Below are 16,469 nucleotides of genomic sequence, written 5' to 3' on the forward strand. Positions count from 1 at the left end.
GTTCACATAACATGAACAAGATAGTACTAAGTTGACAGCAAAACCCGAAGAAAATGAAAACAAGCAGCCTGCTCGTATACGATCGTGGATTATAAGCTGTAACAGTATTTTTCTCTCACACCAAACCAACTAGCCGTAAGTAATCCACAGTCGTTTACGACGAAACCAACAGGCTGCTAGGAAGATATACAAAGACGATGTTGCTTATACTAGTTCTTTCTTGGCTCTCATTAATTACATTTGGATTCGGCAGGCAGTGCCGGCGGCAGACCCAATCCCACATCTGAATCGCAGAAGAAAAAAGAAATCTAGTAAAGCGCGAAAAGAAAAGGCCCACCACCTACACCTCCGCAATACTACATACTCTTGTCCCAGTCCCATGATAAGGCTTGCAGCACCACGTTACGTGCTCCACTTGTGTCCGATGATCTGTCGAACCACTTCCGATCATCTGGTAACAAGAGCAGCCACCCACGCTATTGCCAATGCCACATGGTCTTGTGATCTCCATGCATGGATTGGTGATGACCGACCTGCCTGTTTATCTCCGTTGTCGTCTTGCCGAAAAAAAGCGAGCACAGCACAGATCGATCGGGCCGGGCCTCTCTAGGTTTCATGGATCGACAGTTCGACATTCTTCTGTCAGTGGCAGTTGGATATATCGTGTCCAGTTGCTGACGAACGAACGAACTGAATGTGGTAGTGTTGGTGCGCATGCTTGTGCTGTCGTCTTCGCCGTCGTCGTATATAGAGCTACGCACGCATGCCATGGCCCATGGACTTCTTCTCTTTCTTCCTTCCAGCTGTGCCTGTCTCGCGAGACTTCTCGTTTGCGTACGTTCTGCGAATGGCAATGCGGTGCTGTTACGCGGCTGTAGCCTGTAGGGCTTGCGTCGCTTTTCGTGGAGTCGGGGGCGTCGTCGCTACTCATACAAGTGGCAGTCATGGCAATGGCACGCATGTAGAACATGCCATGCCCGCCCCTTCTTCTGACTTGTATGCATGATGTTTGAGCTTCTTCCGGATAACTGCCACTGGTAGAGAACCGAGCTTTACTCCCGGTGGGGAACCCCCTCTAGTCCCGGTTCCCCACCCGGGAGCAAGCATCCGGGACTAAAGGGGGGTCCTTTAGTCCCGGGTCAGGAACCGGGACTAAAGGAGGACCTTTAGTCCCGGTGGGTAACACCAACCGGGACTAAAGGTGCCTCCTGACATGCCACGATGGCCGGCACCTTTAGTCCCGGTTGGTAATACGAACCGGGACTAAAGGTTTTTTTCTTTTTTCTTTTCTTTTCATTTTTTTGTTTTCTTTTCAAAATAGGTTTTCGAAGTCGTATTGTACGCTGCTAATTATACATTTATATGCGCATATAGTATGTTTCGGTTCAAGCACAATGAACGTATTAAATCACACAATTCAAGCATAGAAATATATATATATATATATATATATATATATATATATATATATATATATATGCATGCATCATATATATATTTACATGCATGCATGCATATGTGTATTTTACATTATATTATTTCATGTGCATATATTACAAAAGATTGCATTATAGTTGTTGTGACATAACAAGTTTCTTCTCATCCTCTAGCTTGGCTTCAATGGCAGTGTTGGGTCGAAGTAGAACTCGCCCTTGGAATCGATGACCTGCTCATTAAAAAATCCGGCTATAGACTCTTGAATTGCTTTGATTTGATCTTGCCGTATGACCTTTTCCTCCAACCATCGAGTCTACAGGTTTGAATTAAAGGAAAATAAATTAATATATGTACATATATATATATATAAAGACATAGTAACATAATCAATAATAATAATTAAATGAATATATAGTGTATTTTTAACGTACTTTGAGTCTCTCTGTAGGAGTTCTTTGGGAGAGCACCTTGATAAACTTGCAAACATAGTAACCACAGTAGTTGTTCCCCTGTTCCTGCCTCAGACACCACTTTACGAGAAAAAGATTTGTCATCCAATCTGGTGATCCGGTGAAAGCTATATGTTTAATTAATAAAGATGATGCGATTCAGGGGACTTACTTTCAATGGGATTACATTCAGTGGCGCTTTGCATTTTTCCATGTGTTGCTTCTCAATAAAGGTTTTCCAAACACTGCCCAATAAAAAATTTGCCACGTCATCAGATATAGTTAATCATCATGTTTGTGTGTATATATAGTTGCTAGAGATCCCGAAATTACCTCTGGATAATATCTATCATATCTTGGTAGTCTTGTTGTGGTTTTCTCATCGAGTCATAGATTATCAAGTGACTTTTCACCAGATCGATGTCCATCAATATCCAGTGATTGCTGCATGTGTTTATAGGATATAACGCATAACACTCATTAATTAACTAGAATCAACATATGAGCCATTAAGGCTATGATCGACATGATTAACACTCACTTGAAGTTATAGGGAAAGAGTATATCCTTCTTGTGGCGTTGGTTCACTAAGAAGTTCATGAGGTTACTCTCTGACTCAGACTTCCAATTAGTCATTGGAGTAATTGGGTCTTTGAATACTATATGGGGATCAACAAAACCAATTTCATTGCAGCCTTCCTTTCTGAGCTCTGTCATTGTAAATCTGCATATATATAGTACTTGTTAGGATAATTTATATGCATATACACACATATGATGAGTTTAATAATAGATCGAAAGAATTATTACTTACAGGCAATAGCAGCTAATGATAACTTTGTCCAGAGAGGTAAGGTGGCATAGTTGATGAAATTCTGCAAAGTCAACATACATAACATCATCGCCACGGAACCAATGTTCGTCTCTAATTCTGACACCAACGCAGAAGTCTCCACTGGTAGACGCCTGCATGTACCACTTGTTTAGCAGGTACATTTGCGTCCCCAGATCAGATAAAGCTTGAGGGTTGTATAGACTCTGGCCTAGTACAAATTTTTTCTTCCAAATATCAACCTCCGCCGCACTCTCAATGTTTCCATCACCAAACATCTGGTAAAGGTCGAGACCAGTCTCATCAAGAAATTCACCAAGGTGATCCAAATCGACATCCGGAGGTATGTTTGCCTGATGCATTAATCCTAAATTCGAACCATATTCATTACCAACAACTAGCGGGGGGATTGATTGGTGCGCTTGTTGTCCGAGTTGGGCAACTCCTTTCCCTGCCCGCTTCTTTTTCTGTGCCGCCTCAATTGACTTGGTGAGAGTGCGGTCATAGTCTGATAACGTTGATTTGGACGGCTTACGAGATTCCCGCTGTTGATGCTGGTAAGAAGTCATCTTTTTTCTTAAAATATCCGGAGCTACGAAGAAGTACGGTTTCTCTGGGTTTCTCCTTGCTTCTTGATTCATTTTAAGTTTGTCATAGAATCTAGACATGTCTTTTTTATATGCATCAGTTCCTTCTTCCTTCTCTTCAGATATTATTTTGGGAATAGCCCTTGGTTTCACGGTGGCTTTCTTTGCAGGCGGGGACTGATTCTTCGTTTGAGGGGCTGACCTCTTGCTAGGCTTCTTGGTAGGCGGAGGCGGGGGAGGCGTTGGAGACCTCCTTGGAGGTGTTGGCAGCGGCGTTGGAGACCTCCTTGGAGGTGTTGGCAGCGGCGTTGGAGACCTCCTTGGAGGTGGCGGCTGTGGCGTTGGAGACCTCCTTGGAGAGGGTGTGGATGCAGCCTCGTCTTCCAACACAATGTCATCGTACAGAGTACTATGATGATCTGGCGATTGAACAATTGGATTTAGGTTGGGGGAGGATCTGCTACAAAAAAAGGAATGACATATTATTATGAGCAGATTGTTAATTATTTAAGCCAATACAAATTAATGATGTAGTGTTTTCATCCGCACGTACCTATGGTGAGGTAGTTCAGAAGGAGGTGGAGCCGACATCCCTGGAATGATGATGTAGCGCTTGCGCCATAGAATGAATGTCTTCTCCGCTTCTCCTAGAGTCTTCTCGCCATCACCTCCAGGAATGTCAAGAGGCAAATCACTAAAACCTTTTTCAGCTTTATCTACCGAGATGGTGGCATATCCTTCTTGGATTATATTCCCATGAATCCTTGGTGTCTTGGTTCGGTCGATAGGATTAACAAGACCGATAGCCACCTTGATTGTGGAATTCTCCTTCGGAATGTGTAGCTCACACGTTGTACAAGGTTCAGTGACATCATCCACAGGGAAGCGCAGTCCTGTGTCCCCTTGATTTGGTATCTCCGTGGAAGCGCAGCTGCTTTTCAACTGAACAGATTGGCTAATGTTGATTCCTGGCTCTGATGCCTGCTTGCTTGCACTCACTGCTATTTGCACTTGCCTTTTGATTTCCTCCTGCATTCTCGCTTCAAGGTTTTTTTCCCGCTCCTGTGCTTCACGCACCGCTTCCTCCATCCTCTGGAGCCGGTGTGCCTCTTCTTCCTTCTTTCTCTGGCGACTTCTGTAGGAAGGTCTGTCCTGAGGGAATCCATGCTCCCACGAGACACTTCCTTTGCCTCTAGTTCGGCCACCATGTTCAATAGTCCCGATGGCGTATGTCAGCTCATCCTTCTCTCTGTTGGGCCTGAACGCACCACTAGCAGCAGCTCTCTGAGCATAAAACAATCTTTCTGCTGCTTCTTGCAGTCTTGCGCCATAAACGCACTTCCCTGTCTCCTGGTCTAGTGTTCCCCCATGAGCGAAAAACCAATTCTTTGCACGTTCTCCCCACTCGAGTGATTCTGGTCTGATACCCTTGGCAAGAAGGTCTGCTTCCATTTTGTTCCACTTCTTAATGGCAGTCGGGTAGCCACCTGATCCCAAGGTATGGTGGTATGTCTTCTGTTGGGCATTACGTTGGTTCTTTATCACCCGACTCACACCCTCTTCTGAAGTCGTGTACTGTACAAACTCATCCCAATAGGGCCTCTGCTTTGAGATCGGGCCTGGGACAGTAAAATCTGGTGCTATGTTCTTCTTGACATACGTCGTGTATAGGTGTTTCTTCCAAGTCTGAAACTGGGTGGCCATCTTCTTCATTGCCCAATCCCTAACTCGCTCCTTCAATTCATCACCATCTATTATATCATCATAATCATCTGTTTGGAGCGTGAAATGTACCAAGACATCATTCCAAATTAACGCCTTGTCACGATCGGAGACAAAACTGATATGAGGAGCATTGGTCTTCTTCTTCCATTCACGGGTACTAATCGGGAGCCGGTCCCGTACAAGGTAACCACAGTGGTGCACAAATTTCATTTTATTCGGCCCCCCCGGTTCTCCTGTATCCACATTGAACTCCGAGATGATGAAGCGACCCTCCAATGGCTTTTTGGGACCTCGAACATTTTTACTCTTCGTTGTAGTTGTTGATGTCGATCCAGAGGGCTACAAAACATAAACATTATTTTTAATGTCATGAGCACACATAAGACATATGATAATATATATATATATAGCTAATAATAAAAAATATATACTTGGCCAATATGTTGTTGCTCATTTTGTTCAAGAGCTAAGTACTGACTCCCGTCATCTACATCCTCTTGCACGTTATTTTTAGCACCATCATCGCCGGCAACTTGAGTGCCAGTGTTGATCAAATTCATCATCAACTCCTCCTCATCCATATTTCTCGGGTCGGCCATCTAGCTTCAAAAAACAAAACTAATATATAGTACGTCAAATCTTTGCTTATTACATGCGTAAAATCTACAAACAATATGCATTATTAAATCTTGCCCCTCGATCACGGACGCAATTCGCCACACTAGGACGAACTACGTCGGTACTAGGGCGAATTAGGGCACGAGAAAGGGCGGTGTGACAAGAGTGGCGGTGCTCCACTCCGCCGTATATATGTCTGTACACATGGGTGAACGAGGGCGGTGGTGCTCCGCCGTATACATAGAAACGCATGGACGAAATGCATATGAATACAAATGACGTATATATACGTGTCGGTGCGGTGGCCGGTGTGCTGACGACGATGACGTGAGGCGGGCCGGCGTGCTGACGACGACGACGACGTGAGGCGGGCCGGGGCGGTGTCGGTGCGTGATGTTGTGATCCTATGTACCATGTGATCAACCATGTAGTCATTCATCATATGAGAAAATTCTATGTTAATAATATAAGTATAAGCCATTATGAAATGTAAGTATATGTGTCTTATTGCTCATATAACCATTACTATTTCCGAAATGATAAGAATTTATTTTCTTCTTCTACAGGCGATCTCTGATGCTATGATATAAAGTTTGAAGATAGTCTTCCCGGAAAAAAATATGTAATGCTCATATTACTTTAGCAACATTAATATATTATATCTGTATATTCAAAGTTCACAAATGAAGAAACATGTGATATTTTTGATAAACTAAAAAACGCTTAGTTTATAAACTGGGTATCAAAATTGAGTTCCTATTTGACCATTATATATCCTACAACAAATCCTTCAAAAAAAAAGACCCTACATGAATATATTTGGATAAAATTTCGTTAACAAACATTGATCTATGAAGATAGAAAAAATTCTTCTATTGAAACTGCATCTTGAAATAATGGCATATCATATAGTGATGAATATATGGCGGTTGATGGGCTGGATCATTAGCGGATGGTTCGTAGCGTTGTTTCCAAATAATATATAGCGTGTTTATTATACAAGCCATGGATTTACATCGATCTAATTAATTTCTAAAGTAATTTCATTGGTGATCCTTAATTATACTTGTCATTTAGAGTTCCAAATATTCAAAACTTGCCTTAAGATATGTTTTTATTTAAAATCATTTAGAGTTCCAAATATTCATTTTTAGTTTCTATAGATTTTGTGATTCAAAATTTGGAATTTTCAATCGACCTCGACCGTTGACACATGGCTTACACCAAAGTTGTAGTTTTCGACGTGATCTATAACTCGGCAGTGGAGGGCTCGGACGAATGTACAAAGAGATCGACGAATATATCACCTCGAAGCTCGGCAGTGTACGTACTGGAGGGCCTCGGGCCGGCGCGGTGGGGCAACGCGCGGTGGAGGGCCTCGGGCGCGGAGGAGGGCGCGGTGGAGGGCCACGGGCAAGCGCGGAGGAGGGGCACGGGCGCGCGCGGTGGAGGCCGCACGAGGAAGAAGACGGCGGCGCCGGTGTCACGGAAGGCGAACGGACGCGGCGCGAGGTCGAAGAAGAGGGCGGCGGTGTTCGACGAGGAAGAAGACGAGCAGATCGATCTGCCAGGCGCTGGAGGTTATATAGCAGAGGAGAATTACTCCCGGTGCCAGCCACCAACCGGGAGTAAAAACCCTTTACTCCCGGTGCGTATTACCAACCGGGAGTAAAGGTGCCTTTACTCCCGGTGCGTGTTACCAACCGGGAGTAAAGGTATACCTTTACTCCCGGTTGGTAACACGCACCGGGAGTAAAGGCTTTTTTTTGGCGGGCCACGAAACTGCAGCCCACCTTTACTCCCGGGTGGGCTTCCCACCCGGGAGTAAAGGTGGCCTGCAGTTTCGTTTCCCGCCTGTTTTAAGCAATAGTCTTGTTAAATACAATAGAAATGCAATAGTTTTTATTAAATACATAGTAAATTAAATAAAAGGCATAAAATTATTTTGTTAAAAATATGAATTTTATTTTTGTTTATTGCACATAGGAAAAATCGATAACCTAACTTTTTTTATTTTTTGTTAGAATTATAAAACATAATGTAACTAATATTTATTATTTCGTTAATGCAAAAATGTAGTGTTTAATTAAAATTATTAAAATTATTGGTTTTGGACAGGAAATTTGTTTTCACATCATTTTAACGTTAATATTTTAATTTTTCATCACTCAGTATCCTAATTTACCTTTTTGAGAGAGAAATCCCACCAAATCAAACATTGATTTAATTTGAAATATGACATAATAAATATCTGAATTCACAATTATTACATAATATCTCAAACACACACTATATTAAATCACTATATCATCAAGTGGGCACAGCAGTGAACTTCTTCTTTACGTATGTCCCTTGGTTATGATCGCTTCGTAACCATGGAGTGTCCTCATCATTTACCAAGATGCTAGGGTCTTTGTTCACTTTGAAGGGCGGAATTCGGTCATCCTTTTCATATTCTTCTGACATGTCCGACTTGTCCTCAATTCCCACGATGACTCTTTTCCCTGAAAGAACTATGTGGCACTTTGGCTCTTTGGTTGAGTCATTATCGTTTTTTCCTCTTTTTGGTTTGGTAGACATATCATTGACATAGAACACCTGATTCACATCCTTGGCAAGGACGAATGGTTCGTCTTTGTACCCAATATTACTAAGGTCTACTGTTGTCATTCCATACTCGTTGTCTACTGTTACTCCGCCTCCGGTCACCTTGACCCATTGGCACTTGAACAATGGGATCTTCAAAGTAGGTGCATATTCTAGTTCCCATATTTCATCTATGCGTCCATAATATGTCTGCTTATTCCCATTCGGGTCTGTGGCATCTATGCGGACACCACTGTTTTGGTTGGTACTCCTTTTATCTTGGGCTACTGTGTAGAATATGTTCCCATTTATCTCGTACCCTTTGTATGTGACGATATGCCATGATGGTTGCATAGCCAATAAATACAGTTGCTCATGGATGCTCTCATCACCTTGACATTTTTTTCGCAACCAACCGCCGAAAGTTTCCATGTGCTTATGCGTAATCCAAGCTTCAGTCTTCCCTAGAAACTCGGATCGTAAGAGATCCTTGTGTGTCTCAATATACGGATCTACCAAAGAGGAGTTCTGTAGAACTGTGTAGTGTGCTTTATTGAAATAATCATCATCCGTACCAATATATGTTTTCCTCCCTAGTGTCCCCTTTCCGCTTAGTCTCCCCTCATGTCTCGATTCAGGAACACCAATCGAGTCAAGGTCGGGAATAAAGTCAACACAGAACTCAATGACCTCTTCTGTTCCATAGCCCTTGGCGATGCTTCCTTCTGGGCGAGCATGGTTGTGAACATATTTCTTTAGGACTCCCATGAATCTCTCTAAGGGGAACATGTTGTGTAGGAACACAGGACCGAGAGTGAAAATCTCCTTGACTAGGTGAACTAGGAGGTGTGTCATAATATCAAAGAAGGAAGGAGGGAACACTAACTCAAAGCTGACGAGACATTGAACCACATCATTCTGTAGTTTAGCTAGATCAGTTGGATCAATTGCCTTCTGAGAAATTGCATTGAGGAATGCACATAGCTTTACGGTGGCTAGACGTACATTTGGAGGTAGAATTCCTCTTAATGCAACTGGAAGTAATTGCGTCATGAGAACGTGACAGTCATGGGACTTTAAGTTACAGAATTTCTTCTCTGTCACATTTATAATACCCTTTATATTCGAGGAGAATCCAGATGGTACCTTGATGTTGTTTAAGCATTCAAACATGATTTCCTTCTCCTCTTTGCTTAGAGTGTAGCTAGCAGGACGTAAGTAATGGCGTCCATCATCTGTCTTCTCTGGATGCAGGTTGTCTCTTTCTCTCAAACAACACAGGTCCTGTTGTGCTTCAAATGTGTCCTTAGGCTTTCCATACACACCCATAAAGCCTAGCAGGTTCACACAAAGATTCTTCGTCAGGTGCATCACGTCGATCGAGCTACGGACCTCCAGGACTTGCCAATAGGGTAGGTCCCAAAATATGGACTTTTTCTTCTACATGGGTGCGTGATCGTTAGCGTCTTTCGGAATAGGTTGGCTTCCATGTCCTTTTCCAAAGACGACTTTCACATCATTGACCATATCGAGTACATCCTCACCGGTTCGGTTGCGAGGCTTGGTCAGGTGGTCTGCTTTCCCTTTAAAATGCTTACCTTTCTTTCTTACGGGGTGATTTGCAGGAAGAAATCGACGATGGCCAAGGTACACGACCTTTCGACATTTTTTCAAGAATACACCTCTAATATCACCGAAGCAGTGTGTGCATGCATTATATCCCTTGTTTGACTGTCCTGAAAGATTACTTAGAGCAGGCCAATCATTGATTGTTACGAACAACAATGCTCGCAGATCAAAGTGTTCCTGTTTGTACTCATCCCACACACGTACACCTTCTTTATTCCACAAAATGAGAAGTTCATCAATAAGTGGTCTCAGGTACACATCGATGTCATTGCCAGGTTGCTTCGGGCCTTGGATGAGCACAGGCATCATAATGAACTTCCGCTTCATGCATAACCAAGGAGGAATGTTGTAGATACTTAGAGTAACAGGCCAAGTGCTATGACTACTATTCTGCTCTCCAAAAGGATTGATACCATCTGTACTTAAAGCAAACCTTAAGTTTCTTACGTCATTTACAAACTCCGGGAAATTCTCTATCGATTGCTCTCCACTGGGACCCATCAGCAGGGTGTCTCAACATATTGTCTACCTTACGGTCTTCTTTGTGCCATCGTAACAATTTTGCATGTTCTTTGTTTCTGAACAGACGTTTCAAGCGTGGTATTATAGGAGCATACCACATAACCTTGGCAGGGATTTTCTTACGTGGACGTTCGCCCTCAACATCACCAGGGTCATCTCGCCTGATCTTATACCGCGACGCATGGCATACCGGGCATGCATCCAATTTCTCGTACTCTTTGCCACGGTATAGGATGCAGTCATTAGGACATGCATGTATCTTCTCTATTTCTAGCCCCATAGGACAGACAACTTGTTTTGCTTCGTAGGTAGTGGCGGGCAATTCATTGTACTTCGGAAGCATCTTCTTTTGGATTTTTAGTAACTCTCCAAATCCCTTGTCAGATACACCATTCTTTGCCTTCCATTGCAGCAATTCTAGTGTGGTTCCCAACTTTTTCTGCCCTGCATCACAAGTTGGGTACAACAATTTCTTGTGATCTTCTAGCATCCGCTCGAACTTGATCTTCTTCTTTTCACTTTCACATTCTCTTTGTGCATCACGAATGACCTGACAAAGATCATCAGCCGGCTCATCTTCTGCGGCTACCTCTTCTTCAGCTTCTCCCATTGCAGTATCATTGAAGCACGCACCATCAGGAATAATATCATTGTCGTCCCATTGTTCTTCTTCATCTTCTTCCATTACAACACCGGTTTCTCCGTGCTTTGTCCAACAAATATAGTTTGGCATGAAACCCGACTTGAACAAGTGTGAATGAAGAGTCCTTGAGCAAGGATATTCCACCGTATTCTTACATATGGCACATGGGCAGCACATGAAACCGTCGCGTTTGTTTGTCTCGGCCGCACGTAATAAAGAATGCACGCCGTCAATGAACTCTTGTGAGCGGCGATCAGCATTATACATCCAATGACGGCTCATCTGCATTACATGACATAAATATCATATTAAAACCTAGATCATAATTAATTATTTATACAACATGCGTGCCACCACAAAAGATACAAATTTATGAAAGCATCGCTACAATGTAGACAATCCCAACTACCACTAAAAGAACTAAAGCTAAAATACATTTCAGGAGCACATGGATTTCGCGACCAATCTCAACTAAAACAGACAGATCCCCCGATTGTGCAACATCTTTGGGCTTCTTCGGCTGGATCACTGCCTCATTAGCCGCCGTATCTGCCTGTTGTGCAAGATATTTTTGCACGAGTTCAACATACTCTTCCTCCCAGTAGAAGCCTGAACATCGTCCACTGCCATCCCACTGAAATTAAAACAAAAAACTAGAACTTTAATCACAACCATCATGAAAATAGGTATAAACTAACCATAATCATTAAATACGATAAAATAACTCACATTGCGATCCGGACACTTGTAGAAGATACGATTCTTGTTGGGACCCTCCTTCTTCACTCGGTACTCCATCACAATCTTCATCTCATCACGACACTTGCCGCATGGAATGAGAGGAAGGCCCGGCCTAAGTCGCTTTGGAAACCCATGAGAGGCCGAGGACCCGGAAGCAGTTGCCATCTACTCTCTATACTCATTTTTTAATACACTATAAATTTCTTCTTTTATAAACAAATAAAATTAACAAACTATAAAATTATCTAGATCTCTAAACAATGATATTTTTAATGGTCATTGTGTTCTCGTCTTTTACTGCGGCAGGTAAGTAATTCATATGATATTTCCGCAAATTAACAGAAGAATGGGAATGTACACACATAATAGACTACTACGACGATATCGGGACGTGTGAATAAATAACCATCCGTACTAGTTGACCTTGCTTACGTGATCATCTCGGCGAGCATTTCTCCACCGGACAGCACCGTACTTGGTCAAGGAAGAGCTCCGATTCTATGAGGAAGGGAACACGGTCTCCCACGACCGTTGTCGCTCTCCCTCGTAGAATCAAAGCTCCTCCTTGATGTCCGTTACCGCTCGACAGAGAACATGCTTGCCGAGCTGAACACGGTCCGCAAGTTCAACTAGTACGGATTTTCTATAATTTTCTAACTATTTTCTAAGTTTTTATTTATATATACTACGTTTAGGTACGGTGATTGACAGACTACTACGACGATATCGGGACATGTGAATAAATAACCATCCGTACTAGTTGACCTTGCTTACGTGATCAGCTCGGCGAGGATTTCTCCACCGGACGGCACCGTACTTGGTCAAGGAAGAGCTCCGATTCTACGAGGAAGGGAACACGGTCTTCCACGACCGTTATCGCTCTCCCTCGTAGAATCAAAGCTCCTCCTTGACGTCCGTTACCGCTCGGCAGAGAACATCCTCGCCGACCTGAACACGGTCCGCAAGTTCAACTAGTAAGGATTTGCTATAATTTTCTAACTATTTTCTAACTTTATATTTATATATACTTTAACCTTCTTTCATGTAAATATGCAAGCTTAAAGTGATTTTGAGCTCAAATTGCTTACAAATGAAAAAAAACCACAATAAAGAACCATAAATATATATAGTGAATAAAATGGCATAAGAAAATGGTAAAAAATGAGAGTATGAGATTGGTAACCTTTACAACTGAAGAATCGACGGAGGAATCGAAGAATGGATGGAGGAACAATGGAGGGAGGGAGGAAGCAAGAACACTACTGCAGTGAGCTTCAAAATGTGCTGAGCTCGGGCTCGGGGAGGAAGGAGGAGACGGCCGATTTATAAAGGGAGAACATTTAGTCCCGGTTGATAGATCCAATCGGGACTAAAGGTAACTTTCCAACCCCGGGCGCAGCCACGACCCGGGAGTAGACCTTTACTCCCGGTTGGAGCCACAAACCGGGAGTAAAAGTATACCTTTAGTCCCGGTTGGTGGCTCCAACCGGGACTAAAGGTCCCTGCCACCTCTGTCTGGCGCAGTAGCCGTTGGGCAGGGACCTTTAGTCCCGGTTGGAGCCACCAACCGGGACTAAAGGTATTTCTAGTCCCGGGGGCAAAAAATTCCGGGACTAGAGCCCATTTTAGCCGAGGATTAAAGGTCTGTTCTCTACTAGTGTGCGCGCATGTATGCGGATGACGGCAGCCAGCGTTTAATAGGGAAATGATGGGCACTACTAGAAGCGAAAAAAACCCCCCAAGGTCATCACCAGCTGCGCCACATTCTTAGCTGTGATAAAACGGGGGACAATTGGGTTGCTACTTAGCTGGATGATTTCATTATTTCTCCGCACAAAGGATAGACGACGCGGCGAACGCGAGAAAGTTGACGTACTAGAAGCTTTTTAGTCGATCGTAGGCGAGAGGTGGCGTGAAACATCTGGGTTACGTTAATTTTCCCCCGGTCATTCGATATGAATCATAAGGTTAGTACAAGACATGCAAAAGGATGTGTGATAACGGTGTCATGACCCGCGCATCGCCCATGCATGTTTCTGGTAGTAATGCTAGTATACCAGATTATTAGCTCTTTAATTTTAGCACATGCGTGCTAGCTGGAGCGCAGTTCACAATTTGGCAAAGTGGGTATTTCTTCTCCAGTATCTTTTTTTTTTTTTGGAAACGTAGTAGGCCTTTCCATTACTCATCGGTACCAGCAAGATCGCTGGAGACAAAGACCTCAGCACCAGGGGAAAAAGAATGATCAACTAGCAGTAACTGAAACGATATTGGATGAGTATCCTGGTGCAGAGGCTGGTTATATTATCACCTTCAAATCTGGGACAAGAATATTTGTCCAACTTTCGCCGATTCTGACCGTGGACGTGTACGACTCTGTTCAGGAATTATAATGTAAATAAAATTCCAAAAAAAAAACATTTCCCGTCTTATGCTGTAGTGGCGCTCACTCCCAACTCAGACCGTAGTTCTGGAGATATCAATTCATATTGCCATGAATGCTCAGCAGTGACGAGTTCAAACTACACAGCAACTTGCCTCATAAAGAGAGAGAGAGTGTGTGTATATATATATATATATATATTTTTTTTTTGAGAGGTGTCATTCCAAAAGATTAAATAATAAGAAAAGGCCTTTTTTTAATGATATATTTGAGATGGCAGTACTGCAGTACCAGCGATATCTCTGACCCGGATACCAGCTAGCCGTATCCTTGTGCTAATTTCTAGATATGTACATCTTGGTCCCATTCATACCGTACGTGTCAACTACAAAGTTCAGCCGTGAAGCCGTAAACGATCGTGGATTATTTATTATTGGCTGGTTTGGTGTGAGAGAAAAATACTATTCCTGACTGAAAATTTACGATCGTTTACGAGCAAGCGAACAGGCTAAAAGAAAAAAAATAAAGAAAAGGAAAGGAAAGAAACGGAGAAAGAAGAAGAGGAGATCGTGGCGCCTCATGATTAATTCCATAGTCAAATAACACACGGGCAGGGATCGTGCTCAGGTATAGTATTAGATCCGTTTCAAATTATAGTCCGTTTGACTTTTTTGACCTCAAATTTGACCACTCATTTTATTTAAATATTTGTACAAAATATCACTTTTTTTTTGTTATGGATTGCTTTATTAACAAAATATTCTTGAAGAATGACTTAAATTTAACTATGTTTGCACAAATTTTTTGAATAAGACGAGTGGTCAAACTTGAGATAAAAAAGTCAAACGAACTATAATTTAGAACGGAGGGAGTATTAATTTATACTCTCTCCAATCCCAAATTATAAGCGATGTTCAAAAAGGCGCTGCTAGGCGCTCGCCTAGGCCCGCTTACGCGCTAGGCGGAGGGGTTCCGCCTCGCCTAAGTGGGTAGGCGGAGGATAGGCGTGGCCAGGAGGAGGGCTGGCCATCGGCGCGGCTAGGAGGCGGCGAGCAGCGCGGAGGAGATAGGGATTGGGGCCGACGAGCAGCGCGGAGGAGGCTGGGACAGGGGGCGGCGGGCGTCACAGAGGCAGAGGGGCGTCGCACGGCGCGGCCAGTCGCGACTTGCGAGTCGTGCGGCAAGCAGGGAATAGATAAGGTTGGGAGGTGAGGTTAGGGATAAGGTTTGCTGTTTAGACTTGGGCTTGGGCTGCTTTTTTGGGCCTTCTTGTATAACTCTTGGCCCATTGTTCTCATGTTTCACCTTTTCTTTTAGACTTTGACGTAAATATGCATGGATAGGAAAACGTCTAGAAAAACACCTTGAAACGCCTAGGCTCGTTTAGGCTCGCCTAGGCTCTAGACTATGGGTCATCGCCTAAAAGTCACCTAGCGTCTTTTTGAACATTGATTATAAGTCATTCTAATTTTATTAGAGAGTTAAATCACCTTAAATTTAATCAAACTGATATAATAAAATAATAACATTTATGATATCAAATAAGTATAATTAGATTTTTTATTATTATTGATTATATTTTCATAGTATACCTATTTGATGTCATAAATTTCTGTAAGTCTCTTTGTAATTTTGGTTAAATTTGAGATTCTTTGACTCTCCAAAAAAGTTAAAATAACTTATAATTGAGGATGAACGGTGTATATATCTTCGTGAACAGAAAAGGTTTTGCACCCGAACGAGAATTAATAATATATATTCGGGACTTGCTATTGCACATGCGCCTGCTTTTTTCAAGAAAATCAGGCGACGTGTGCTAGCCTGTGATCATCCGCTTTCTGCTTCCTTCCATCAGCTTAGCAGCAAAGCGGCAGATAGTGCTCTGAACTCGTCGCCTGAAATCTCAGGCGACTGAAGCTGAGGAAACGTGTATATATTCAGGCATGGCAGCAGGGAGGTTTGTCATATCACCTTTTGCGAAAAGGATTTTTCCAATGGGTACGAGCAACAATAAGAAAATGCCGTGCAAGGAATACTAGTTGCTTTCTGGACCACATGTGTGGTATACTAGAACGTACGTGTGATCGGTGACCATCAACTTCACGGGAGTCCTGTGACTGATGATGATGGTCTGATGGGTCTCATCATTTTGGCAGCTGCAAGTTGGCCAAAGACTTTGACCCTCTCGAAACGGCCTTTCCTCTTCGAGAAATCCGGCTAGCTACCTCAATATGTGAATGTGAAAAAATTGTATACTTCGTCGTTCTAAAATCTATATTTTTTAGCTGGTCTCAATCAATCCATTCTAAATTTGACT

The sequence above is a fragment of the Miscanthus floridulus genome, chromosome 7 (assembly GCF_019320115.1).
Source record: "Miscanthus floridulus cultivar M001 chromosome 7, ASM1932011v1, whole genome shotgun sequence".
NCBI classification, from domain to species: Eukaryota; Viridiplantae; Streptophyta; class Magnoliopsida; order Poales; family Poaceae; genus Miscanthus; species Miscanthus floridulus.